Source organism: Megascapheus bottae, chromosome 3, assembly GCF_031878675.1.
Source record: "Megascapheus bottae isolate mThoBot1 chromosome 3, mThoBot2.hap1, whole genome shotgun sequence".
Lineage (NCBI taxonomy): Eukaryota > Metazoa > Chordata > Mammalia > Rodentia > Geomyidae > Megascapheus > Megascapheus bottae.
In genome coordinates, this window is record NC_143511.1 from 52,628,787 (window position 1) to 52,642,012 (window position 13,226).

At 33.9% G+C, this 13,226-nt stretch overlaps 1 long non-coding RNA gene across 1 annotated transcript; it reads right to left on the bottom strand.

Annotated features, from left to right (window-relative positions):
• Nucleotides 1-2,410: 2,410 nt before the first annotated feature.
• On the bottom strand, nt 2,411-10,209 carry LOC150065490 (uncharacterized). The gene is made up of 3 exons (XR_016534779.1): nt 10,037-10,209; nt 5,059-5,146; nt 2,411-2,881 (listed from the first exon to the last, which is right to left on the bottom strand). It is a non-coding gene; the product is annotated as an uncharacterized LOC150065490 (long non-coding RNA).
• Between the last annotated feature and the right edge of the window lie 3,017 nt (nt 10,210-13,226).

Sequence of the window (13,226 nt, forward strand, 5' to 3'; positions counted from 1 at the left end):
AGACCAAAGGAACAAAAGGTGGATATTAGATCCAAACCTTACAAGAGCAATGATTCAATACTAGAATACTCATGGTCATTGACATAAACTTGGAAATATAAATGTAACTATATAAACATATAGTTCTATGATGGGATATATATTCTATAGACATATTGATACATTATATAGATTGAGATACATATAACTGTGAAATATAAGCTCAGGTTAATTTCATTATTGTTCTTAAATTTATGTGCCAGTAATTGCATGTAGAGATTCCATTCTTGGCTACTTGTTTGTTAAACTTGATAACTGAAATATGATGTAAAAAACAGTGTTAATAAAATCTTTTAATAAAAAAGAGCTAATGCCTCTAGAAGACTCCACAAGAGATGCTGTTCTGTGATCACTTTTAGCTTCTGGGAATCCTAACAATTCTTGAGATCCATGATTTTACAAAACTTGATTTTAATATCTATCTTCTTCAGATTATCTTTTACATGTCTGCATTTTCTATTTCCATTTTTAAAAAATATTGTAAAGGCGATGGGCAGAGAATTACATGATTCAGGTAACAAGTGCATTTCCTTTTAATAGTGTCTCTGCCTTCCTATGTTCTCCCAATTTTCCTCCTCCTGACTTTCTACTAGCCAAAGTTATATAGTTCATTTCTGGCATAGTATTAATATACTACTCATCTGATAGAGGAATCTTCCCAAATTTGGGATTCTTTCACATCTTTGGATTTTATGCAGAAAGATCTTATTACGAAAGAGGTTATGATCCATTTTGCATGTACATCTGTATATTGAGAAGATATCTCAATTCTAAAGATTAGAATAATTAGTGCTTCTATTTTTCACTATGATAAAACGTTAATAAAGAGGCAAGGTCTTTTATATGGAGATGTGACTATTTTTTAAACAAGTTCAACTTTAAGGGTAGCAAATGAAAATTAATGACTACAGACACACACATACATATACAAAGTGAGGAGTTTGGTTGGTATTGTGCATGGAGGAAAAAATGGAAAATAATCAAAGGGCTAACCATTCTTGCTCTTCTTCCTGTTGATTGTGTTCTTTCTGTAAACATTATCCCCCTTTCCTTTGATGAATCTATTTGCATGCACATTTTTCATTTTGTGAATTTTTGTTCTTTGTAAGTAAAATGAGATCCCACACTCAAAAAACACCAGACCATATTCTATATCTTTTGAAAATTCGTTTTTCATTTCAGCAAACATATAACTTTATTATATCTGTATCCATAGGTTGTGTTTAGTGCTATGTACTCTGATGCCCACGATTATACCTGGAATGAATTCAATAAAATGCACACAATATTCCAATTTTGCTAATAACATGAATGGAAAAATTAGCAAACTTTAGGAGTTCCAATATTATTTAATAGACTAAATATATTATATCTCACACAATAGTTGATTCTGTTGTAATTACCACAGTGTTTGACCTAGTATGAACAATTCTTATTGTCTTTAACTGAAACTGTATAGAAATTATTCATTATGATGAAAAGTTTTTGTGGAACTTAGCTATAACAAAGAAGGTTTTGTTTTTGCTTTGCTTTTATTTGTGGGATTTGAGTGTTTTCCTTGAACTTTTTCATTCAAAGATAGCTCTCTATCATTTTGAGCCACAGTACCACCTCTGGTTATCATGTTAGTTGGAGATAAGTGTCTCATGTACTTTCCTGCTAGATTGGCTTGGATCCTCAGCTCTCAGCTTTCTGACTAGCTAGGACTACAGGTATGAGCCACTGGCACCTGGCTTACAATGAGCTGTTTTATGTACCCTACATAAGAAAAATATGGAATAAATACGATAAGAATATATTTCACAACCAAATATAATTCATTGCAAAGATTATCCATTGACTTGGGTTATCTATAGTTTACTTTGATATATTTGAACAGATAATCAAAACTTGACAACATTTGCAGGAAATAAGGAATACATACATTTGTAATAACATCTGTAATTCTCCAACTCAGCATAAGGTTAAGTATGTTTTTCTATTTGAATTGTCAGTAGACCAAGAGTATACCCACAGTTGAATTGATATCTGTGATTTTGATGAAAAGACGGAAACAAGAGTTTGCATTGCTATTTTCATTGGTATTATCAAAGGGATTTTGTTTTGAATGCATTTTTAGTTATTCAATGGCAATTGTTAAGCCCAGTTCTGCTTTTTTGTCTGAAAACACTGTAATTCATTTTATACCTTTTTAAACTAAAGTGTACCTTTCTAAAATGGTATTGTGTTGGGTAGATTTCCCTTTGAGAGATCCACAATCTATTAATGTCAGAGATGAATGGAATTTCCTTCCCTAAACAGGATTACAAAACACATTTCTGCCTTCCTTGCAAAAATGTTCTTATACAAATTAGATAGGGTTCATTTTTTTTTTACTTTGGGATTTCAAATATATTCACATGCCTTAGCAGCATTAACAGGGTTACAGAAAGTAAATGTGTTGCTTACAAACTGCACTTTAGACACAACATCAAAGTCAGACATACATACTCCATTCAATGAGACAAGTGGTTCTTTCCAAATTTCTTAAAATCAGGGTGTCTTAGAAAGACAAAACCTCCTTCCATCTTATAAAATACATATATCTAGATGATAGTAGCTCACGTCATTAATGCTGACATGCCTGGAGACATGATACAATGCTGATGAGGCCCATAAATCCGCAAGATTCCATCTCCAAAATATAAAGCCTCACAAGTAAAAAGAGCATGAATGTGAAGGCCTGATTTCAAGTCCTAGTAATTACAAAAGACCAAAGGTACAGATGGCTTGTTGTCAGAAGTGAACCTATGTTTCTTCCGGGCTTCATTTTATACAAACTTCATTTGTGTTCGATTACGGTCTGAAATGAAAGAAAGGCTATTTTTGTTAAGATAAATATGTTTTACTTCTGCTTTTTATTTATTAATTATTTTAATACATTTACTTTCTCATACACCAAACCTACTGAGTCATTGTGAACAGACTTTTAATCTTTGAAATGTCAATTATTGTCTAATAGCTATTTGTACAATTATTCTTTACAGTCAATTTACAAATTTATTGAAAATAATAACTTGTAAAATCTTGTTGATAAATGCAATTTTATGAAAATGGTGTCTGCTGTGAATTTCTATTCATAAGTGATATTAGCTTACACTTAAATTTAAAACTTTAAAAATATAGGTGAAAGAACACGTACTAAGATAAATAACACCCAAATGTAAAACTAAGCAGAATTTGTTGGAAACAAATGGCATTTGACAATAATTTATGACTGATATTGATAGCTATTTCCACATTACAGATATCAATTCAAGTCTATGTTTCCTTTTCAGGGACATACCAATTATGTCTCAACTGATCTCTATATCTATATCCATATTCATATGCATAAAATATATATGTATATATCCATATGTGTATAGGTAGAAATATATATGCGTATACCTAAACAGATATAGATATATAGAGCATATATATATGTCTATTTGGATACACAGACTATGGAAAAGTTATGGAGTGAAAAGTGTATATTAATTAGTTATTTTAATGCAAAATATGAGCAAGTATAAGGTGAGGTGGTAATTGAGGTGGTATGTGTATCTATATATATACATACATAAATATTTACATATGCATAAACATATACATGTATATTTAAGTATAAATATATATTATGGAATATGTAAAACATTTACTAAATGTTACAAAATATGTGATATATATATATACATACACACACAAACATATACACATATGAACACATACATATAGGCTTAAAGTCAGGGACTTGAGTTCTTGCTTATGGCTAGAGCTCTACTAGTTAAGCCATGGCTCTACTCTGTCATTTTGGTGGTTAATTGGTGCTGGAGTCTCATGAACCTTTCTGCCTGGGCTGCCTTTGAAACATGACATTTTCTGTCTCAGCCTTCTCAAGAGATAGGATTACAGATGTGAGCAACCAGAGATTATGTGAGCCTAACATTTCTATTAGAAGTCCAATGCGCTATCCATTGCGCAACGGAGCCGAGCCTAACATTTCTATTTCAATCACTTTTCTATTTCTACATTTCTGTTGAAATAATATTTCAGATTTTGTGGTTGTTATTGTTTCCTGTAACATATTTTCTAATAAGTTCTAAAATACCTAGGTAAAAGAAACATGATGAAACATAGAAAAAAGCCAGAAGTGGTGCTGAGACTCAAGTGGTAGAGCTTTAGCTTTGAGAAAGTCCAAGGACAGTGCTCAGGCCCTGAGCTCAAGCCCAGGACTGATAAAAAAAAATAAAGGCAACATGATGAAACAAAGTATCGCACAAAATTCATAGATCTGAAGTAATAAAAGTATGACATTAAGTTTAGGTTTGCAATTTACACATTATTCTAGAAAAGAATATTTAACTTCCATTATGCCAATATTTGAAACAAGAATAATACCTAACTCATGAGTTGGTTGGAAGTATAAGCTAAAATTACATAAACTAAAAGCTAGCATATTACCTTCTACAAATCTAGCAAAGTCATTGCCATTTGTTTGCAAGTGTTGCCACTATCAAAATATAGACCCATCCCTCTCCTACCCACTGCTTCCCTCACTCTTAATTTTGTAGGATACACACAGCATGCTTGTCTGTATGTTTCTCCTCTTCTTTTCATTCCTTTATTCTTTTCCCTTTGATCCCAACACACTCCTTTCAAGTATTTGCTTCCTGGTGTTTTATTTTGCTGAACTTTGATTCTGGCTTTGTATGGATTTGCTGAACTTTGATTTTGGCTTTGAGATCGCCCTTAAATCTACCATATTTTTGACATCATACTATTTTGTTTGCTTTAGGTTTTCGTTTCTGTTCTTTTGTAATAAAAATCCTTAAGAGAGTTTCCAAAAGTATTTTAATACAAGGTCAAATATATTTGAAATCATTCATTAGTATACTAAGGGAAGATCAATGTATTTTGGGTGCATAGACTATGGAAAAATTAGTGAGCAGGAAGGGAAGTTCACATAGATCATTTATATAAATGCAAAATATGACCAACCATGAGATGGGGTGATCCTGAGTGGCAAAGGTTAATCTCAGATAAAAGAACCACAATCCAATATTGCTTGCAATTTCAGTAGCTTTTGCTGGGAACCAAATGGAATATAGAGAAGTGAGATGCTGCTTTCTAAATAAAAGCAAGATTGAAATTAGTAGTAAAAGAATAGGGTGTGATAGAAAAAAGAACATTCTGTGGTAGGTTTCATAAAGAGCCTTTTCACTTGCAAGTTCATATGAGTCCATCTGGCTATCTACAAGTAGCCTTTGTAATAAAAGAAAGTGATTAAAAGAGAGTTGATTCCTATCCAGATAACCTAGAACATTGACTACCTGCACTGGATACTACATACTCCAGGCTACAGTAATACAAAGGTTTCTGGAAATTCAATTCACTTACAATTTTCTTTCCAGTTTGTCAGAAATTATTTGAAGAGAACCTACTGTATTGTTGCCCAGATATGTGTGACATTTCATATGCCTACAATATGTTAGTTTTGTGCATAAACCTTATAACCCATAGTCAGCATACTAATTTCATATAACCTATAATTACGGGTAGGTTTTATAGCTTACCTTTTATAACAGTTATTATACAAAGTATTATATAATAAGGAAAAACATGATACCTTAATTGTTAATTTGATTCTGCATACAAGGCCATCCAAACAGTGATGACTATTCTCAATTAGCTGTAGTGACAAATCATTCTTGCAATGTTTTGCATCATAAAATTAGTTATCAACTAAGCAATCTGAGCCCGGCACAGATTATTAATATCACGTGATTGTATTTCTCTTCTAACAAGATAGCCCTAGATTTCTTCTCTCATTGTTTGCTTACCTATTCAAATCTTTATCTTATCAAAATTGCTTACACAAATTAAATTAGGTGCTGGCAGCGTGGCCTAGTGGTAGAGCGCTTGCCTACCATGCAGGAAGCCCTGGGCTTGATTCTTCCATACTACATACGTAGAAAAAGCCAGAAGTAGTTCTGTGGCTCAAATGGTAGAGCATGAGCCTTGAGAAAGCCCAAGGAAGAGTGCCCAGGTCCTGAGCTCAAGCCCCAGGACATAAGCAAAAAAATTCAAATTAATGTCATGTTGATATTGTATGAACTGGTTTCTCAGTCAGATCTTGTTTGATATTTTACATTGATTTTTTTCCATATTTTATAAGATTTCTGTAGGTGGAACAAATAACATGAAAGGAAAACACAATAGTATAAACAATAACCAAACACCCAAAAGAAATGAATGAAAAGGAAACAAAAAGATTAAGAGCATTATTCCATATTATGGAAACTAAACAAGGCTTTAAAAATGCAAATTTGGCAAATCTATCTTTATATTGAAATGGGTGTAGTGAATTTCATGTGTATATTTGATTTGTGAAGGCAAGCAGGCTAAGTTTATTCAAAAGTGAAGGTGAAAGGAAAACCCTGAAAATAAATTGATGTGATGCCATGTGGACATGAGATTCAGAGGAATTCAGTGAAGCATCCTTTGAGAGCAGTTAGTGGGTCTCCTCCATATATATATGTATATATATACATATATATATTTCAAATTTTCTCTATTGTACTATACTGATCACCAAATTTTCATTTTTCTTCCATGAGCCTATTACCATCAGGGAAACAAAATACAAAATGTCAAGAATATAAGAAGTATAAATTAGTAAATATGAATGGTATACCCAGTCGCATTTTGGCATGCTGGGTCCTTTGAGCTCTAGAGGACCTGATAAGTATCTTAAGAATCAAAATCTCTGACCTTTTCATGCCTTTCTATGCTTGTCCATATTTTTCCCTTGAAGTGATTCATAGCAATCAATTTCCTCTTTTCTGAAGTTAGCCATGGAAAGTAGAATTTAAAAAATATCACTTCTTTTGTCTTTCTACCTACTTAGGTACTAATCAAAAAAAATTCTCTGTCCTACCATGTCTGATAGTACATCATAAGATAATTCTCTCAGAAGGGATCTTGTCATTATGTGGGTTTGTTTTCTATATAAAAAATAAGAATATCATTAGGTCCTGCTGAGTTACAATAAGTCTGTTACAATAAATAATGCCTTTTGTCTAATCAGATGTCTACATGGTTTACATGGTTATCTTTTCATTCTCTCTGTCTCTCTGTCTCTGTCTCTGTCTCTGTCTCTGTCTCTCTGTCTCTCTCTCTCTCTCTCTCTCCTCTCTCCTCTCTCTCTCTCTCTCTCCCTCTCTCTCTCTCTCTCTCTCTCTCTCTCTCTCTCTCTCTCTGTGTGTGTCTGTCAGTTGTAGGTTGTAGGGCTTGGCTCTGGGCCAACCTCTTGAGTAGCACAGGCATGAGCTACTGTGCCTGGCTTGGTTATCCTTTCTTCATTAACTGGAAGAAAAATGACAGTTTTCTTTGGGTCCTCATTTTTTTAAGCTTCTATTTTATGCAAAAAATTGATGAAATATATCTTTCTCCCTTTCCTCTCATTTTCCTTTTTTGTGAATATTAGTTATAACTGTTGCCATAGGGTGAAAATATTTTATATTTTCCATCCTCTTCACTGCGGGAAAGCTCACAAATTTCGTTTTTAGCAAAATTATGTCTTGTCTTACTGGAATGAAATTTTGTTAGTTTTCATTAGGTTATGGAATCCATTTTCTAAACTTTGACCCTGGGTTTGACCTTGTTGATTCTTTTGTGGGTAAGGGTATTAGTACTTTAGTGTTTTATTGTGCACTGTCTGTCCCTGAGCCCTCAGAAGCCTTTAGTAGCCTATTAGATAGTGTGAGAACAGATAAGCCACTCTAGTGGAGCCTAAACCAATCAGCAGGACAACTTCCAGAATGTAAACAAGACTTCCTAAACCATCAAACATCATCTAGCATCATCACAGCAAGTCCAAAGTAGAAAATCAAAATAGATTTTAGTAATATTTTTCCTTAGAGTAAAGAAAAAATAATAATTAAATTTTTATCATAAAAAGTAGATTTTGACATCAAATAATGATATTAAACTTCAGTGAAAACAATTTTATTCTAAGGAGAACTCCTATGGGAGCTAAATTTGAAATGAGATACCCTTAGTATGATTTTTCTTTCTCTCAACTCAGACTATAAATGGGGAAATATAAGTCTGTTTCCCAAAGCATAACAGCCGGCAACAAATACAAGTGTTCATAGGATCTCAGAGAATTTCCTGAATTATTAGAGACAAGGAATTTCTTGTTTCTAAACTAAAACAGCAAGTAGAGCCTCCAGTTCATTATACCTTATGTACTTAGTTTATTTCCTACATGAAAAGAAAACCTGTACTTTTCTGACTAGATTCTGGGGAAATGTCTTGAAAGACATATGCTCACATATACACATAAGTATGCACACAGTAAAGGAGAGAGGAGAAATAGAAAGAGAGAAAAAAAACTGACTTAGATACACAAGGTCTATTATCTCTCATTGTTTGGACAAGAATAAGTCAATATATTCCAGTTACACAAATTTTAATTTGATCAGGACTTTGTTTTCAGTGAGATTGTGGAGATGTAAGTAAACTTTTCAATGCTAGAATGTTCAATTATTTCCCTTATAGCCAGAAACATACATTTTAGATTTTTGGTGTCAGAAATCTTACACTCAGGGAACATCTGTCAAAAAATCAGCTTGCCAGATTTCTGTTTTCATAGTGATGGTAGATCCAAAAACCAGTTCAGTCATTCTAACTGGGAGTGGGGGGGGGGATTCAATTATACTTTACATTTTCTAGTAGTCTTAAATGCTAAAGAAAAGCAAACAAGCAGAAAGAAAACAGAGGAATGGCGATTACTATCATAATAAAGATGCTTCAAGCAAAGTTGTTTCCCGCACAAATTCCTCTGAGTTCATCTTGTTAGGCAAAAGAATAACATGGGAAATTCAGGTTAAATCAAAGAGAGAATGAAAGTTGGAGCTGTCATGGCAAGATAATATGACTTTGGCAGTGAGGATGGGGAGGATTAGCAGTATTAAGATCTGAATGTCCTTTTCAAACTCAAGCTGAAATGTCATTATCATTGTTCATCTCTTAAGAAATAGCCCTCCCCCCTCTCCCACATACACATACACCAGTACTGGAGCTTCAACTCAGGGCGTTGGTGTTGTTCTTAGAGTGACAAGGCTGGCACTCTATCACTTGAATTGCCACTCCACATCCAGCTCTTTGGTGGGTAGTCAGAAATAAGAGTCTTGCAGATATTTTTGGCCCAGCTAGCTTCTAATTGTGATTTTCAGCTCTTGGCCTCTTGAATAGCTAGATTCACAGACCTGAACCCACTTGGATCTGGCTACCAAATGAAGCATTGAAGACTTGGATAGCTTATGGAGGCAAAGCCTAGTGAACTAGTTGTCGTAGGATCTTTTTATTAACTGTCTCCTCTGATTCCCTTCTTCAATCTTTCTGAATAGTTCTTTGCATTTCTACTATGATAGGATGCAAACATTTCCAGACTTAAATCCTCCTTCTTGTAATCTCAAGTTTTCAGAAATTTGAGATTTTTCCGTGTGTATGGTTTTTGTTATTGAAGAATAACAATAATGAGATAAAACTTAGAGAAGTATTTCAGTGCTTAGTACACTGATGCTAAAATGGACGCATAAAATCCAGGAAAGTGTTAATATCTTATTTTAAGTAGTGCTGGCCATTCATTGAAAGACTAAGCACGGAGTACAAGGAAAAAATGGACAGTCAAATCTCAGTCTACGTAATAACATTATCCACTTCATTGTCTGCTTTGCACCAGTCTTTCCAGTTTGGCCCCAGTTACTGATTAAATGTAAGCTAGTTTGTTTCACATTCCTTTTCTATGACCTTTTTTTTAAAGAATATATTAACTTTGATTTTTACATCATATTTCAAATGATGTATTTAACAAACAAGTATTCAAGGAAGGAATCTCTATATACAATCACTGGCACTTAGCTTTTAGAACATAATTAAAATTAGGCTGAGGGTTTGTATGTTTATATACCTTTTTGAGCTTATCTTTCTAATCATTTTGAAGCTTCATTGAGAACAGTTTCTAAACTCTAGATAAAATTAATCCATTCACTGTACTTCTCACTGTCCATTGTTGAAAGAGTTCTTTAGTTCCAGTTTTTCAGATATAAATTGCACCAACCCTGGCCTTGAACTCCTTGATTCTCTGAAACTCTAATCCAGTACATGGAAATTCTAATCATCACAATGGATTTTATCTATACTCTTTACTTTATGATTGCCCAGATTCCACATTCTGTGGTTGAAATGTGCTATCCTAAAAATCCTTCCTGATTTCCTGACAACTATTTTTCTTGGTTTTCTATTTTTCAGACTAAGGAGAAAATTTGACATTTGGAGAGAATTAGTATTGATGGATAAGTCATGTGAGTACACACTTGTTGTTTTAAGACAGTCTACAAATAAAGGGACTTTTTGTTTCCCTCACAGATGTTCTGTGTCCTATGTGTTATAGGAGACAATGCTTCAGGGTTATAAGGACTTTTCACATGACAGGCAGGCTATGGAGACTTCAGCAGTGTCGTCCAGTAAACACGTTTCTCTTGCAAATAGGATTGATTTTCTAGGAGGAGCAGAGTTCAGCTAGGAAAGCAGTATGAACAGGTATGCCAGTGCAATTCTGTACGATGCTGGTTCTAAACCAGTATAAAGAAAAATGCCACTGAGTAGGAGAGTAGGTGGTGGTGATCTTAACAGAGGAATTCCTGAAGGAAATACCTTTCAATAGGAAAAAGAAAGCTGACCATCAATTCTCATTTTCCAGAATGAAGAAGGCAGGGAGATATTCAAGTCACTTGTAAGCGTAAGAACACGCTTGTGTCAAAATACAGGCAGAAAGAAAATGAGATAGCTTGGAATGTAGAAAACATGGTAGGCAGTATAATACAAGATTTGATTTTAAAAAGTGTAATGTCTGCCAGGTAAAGAGGAAACAAAGATAAAGAAGAGAAAGGTTTATTTTTGAGGCACACCACTTGCACTGCTTCCTTTGAAATGAGAATGTGACCAATTGTTTCATTAAACTGACAGAAATAGTTATTTAGGACCTGTATTAGCACAATCCAAAATCTTTTGGACAGATATGGTTCTGCTGCAATTGAACTTGGGCTAATTAAAACCAATAGCTGCCAGCAAATTCATTAATCCTCATCCTGTTTATAGATCTGTTGTGTGGAATGATCATTTATTATCTGAAGCCCTGGTGTCTTCTTGAGAACTATTATTATGTAAAAATATGGACAGAGTCTGCCCATTGGCAAGAACTGTGAAGCTTTTCAATTCACACTTAGAGTCCTTATAAAAACCCATACACATTACCCCTTATTGAGGAACAGTAAATATGAGTTGGTTTAAACCAAGGAGACCTCTGTATAAATTAACAGATGCTTTAGTTGAAAATAGAAGTGTCAACCTGATCTTAATTAATGAATTTCCTAATTGTTGTTCCCAGAGTAAGATAATATGTCACGTGTTAACCTAGGTATGCTAGAATAAATAGAGGACTTAATGTTGAACAGTTGAAATATCAGCGCGGATTTCATTAGGTTTGTGGCCATGAGAAAAATCATTAGGTTAATTTCTGGTATGAATCCTACTGCCACATAAGATGTTTATTTTTCTAGTAGCAAGCACAGACCCAGTGATATTATGGGGTTTAGTTTCTTTCATGACAAATATTTAAAACTGAGCATGATAAATACAGATAATTCAAGGGTCTTAAGTAATTGTAGAGAAAAAATAAATATTAAATCTATGAATTGTTTGTTCTCCTGTTTATTATTTGAATAAGACCTCACTACATATCCCTGCTGAACCACAAACTCACTACACAGTAGGGACCTGTTTTGAACTCTCAGTCCTTTTGCCTCAGCTCCCTGAGTTTTGTAATTACAAGTGTATGTCATCACACCTGGCTTTACTAAGCTTACTTTAATCAATCTCTCTTTATATATGTATAAAGTGTATTCTCTTTATATTGGAGATTTGTGTGTTTCTGTGTAAATATGTGTATTTTCATTATATGCACATACATGAATATTTGGTTTTGTGAAAAGAAAATGCTATTTTACTGGCTGACTAGCTAAATCATCTTTGTGTGATTATTGAAGTGATCTGGACATACTATCTACTACCAGAAAGATGGGATTTGTGATAAAACTTGAAATCTACTTTCAAGCTTAAATAATTATTTCTACAACTTTTAAGTGAACTATAAAGTATCCATATGATCTTGATTAAATCCAGTGTTTCCTTCCCTTGGCTTAGATTGTGTAACTAGTTATCTTTGTATTATCTCAGAAATTCTGCAGAGATTTCTCTATCAAGCAATTTTAAAAGCAAAGAAAAAATTCTCAAGTTAAAAATATTACAAAAAATTGGGCACTGGTAGATCCTAGCAAATCATAACTTTGAGATCTGAGGATCATGATTTGAAGCCAGCCTAAACAGGGCATTTTTTGCGACTTTTGTCTTCAAGTAACCAGCAAAAAGCCAGATGTAGAGCTAAGGCACAGGTAGCAAAGTGATAATCTTGAGCAAAACAAGAGCTCAGGGATAGCACCCAGACCTAGAATTTAAGCCCCAGGACTGGAACACACACACACACACACACACACACACACACACACACACACACACACACACACCACACAATGCAGCAATACAATATGGCTGAGAACTTTGACACTTGTCATTACAATCATCATTATTGTCATCAACATCATCAATAAATGTATGAAGAAATTGAACATTCAAGCAGATTTTCCTCCAGATACCTCAGATACTTTTTGTTTCTCCTTAAATTATACAGGAGAAGGTCTTGACAAGCCCATGGTAGTATTTCTGTGTTTTCTGGAAGATAAAGTATCATTTGCAGATCTCAGCATATCTCATGCATGGGATGGAACTGTCAATAATTTGTGTCATCTCTTCCTGGTGTATTCTTCCAGGATGGGATTGTTCTTCCCTATTCCCATGAAATTCATGGTGAAAATGTTAGATCTTTTAATCAAGGAAACATATGTTCCTTTGACACAGCATTACTTCTTAGTCAGTCCATGCTTTTACACACTCCCTTCTGATCAGGCAAGTTGTAGAGAATGCCACATCACACCACTAGAGGATAAACAATTAATTTAAACTACAAATATATAGACAGTAAT